The sequence below is a fragment of the Nansenia antarctica genome, assembly GCF_963989245.1.
Source record: "Nansenia antarctica genome assembly, chromosome: 10".
Taxonomy (NCBI): Eukaryota; Metazoa; Chordata; class Actinopteri; order Argentiniformes; family Microstomatidae; genus Nansenia; species Nansenia antarctica.
In genome coordinates this window covers 6,951,222-6,951,597 of record NC_137680.1, presented here as the reverse complement: position 1 = coordinate 6,951,597, position 376 = coordinate 6,951,222, and the positions used below count along the sequence as shown (strand labels likewise).

The 376-nt window shown below is 34.6% G+C and overlaps 1 protein-coding gene across 1 annotated transcript in view; it reads left to right on the top strand.

Moving 5' to 3' along the window:
• Positions 1-152, top strand: part of snx27b (sorting nexin 27b) — a gene marked incomplete at its 5' end in the record, with an annotated part of 19,732 nt that extends 19,580 nt beyond the window's left edge. The window contains one exon of the mRNA XM_080540882.1: positions 1-152. This exon is cut by the window's left edge and continues 2,114 nt beyond it.
• Positions 153-376: the final 224 nt, after the last annotated feature.

Below are 376 nucleotides of genomic sequence, written 5' to 3'. Positions count from 1 at the left end.
CAACTTTATTTATTTCAATAAGATAAGAAGCCAACTCTACATCTCTTAATGTACAGTAGTGTCACCTGTCGGATGGTTTGACAAATCATGCCAATTAAGAAGAAAATGAAGATGGGAAAACCTGCAATGGTTGCAAAATGTTGAAATGTAAAAATATCCAAGTCGTCACTTACTGTAATAAATTGTAACATATTATTTTAATAAATTGATTTATTGATGCAAAACATTGAGACTGTATTGTCTACCTGTCTTCCTACTCTAGTGGCTTTCTTATCTATTTTATTTTAGGCTTTTTGACCATTGAATGTCTGTCTGTCCTGTCTGCCTGCCTGACTGCATGTCTGTCTGTCTGTCTGCTTCACCAAAGTCAAAGATC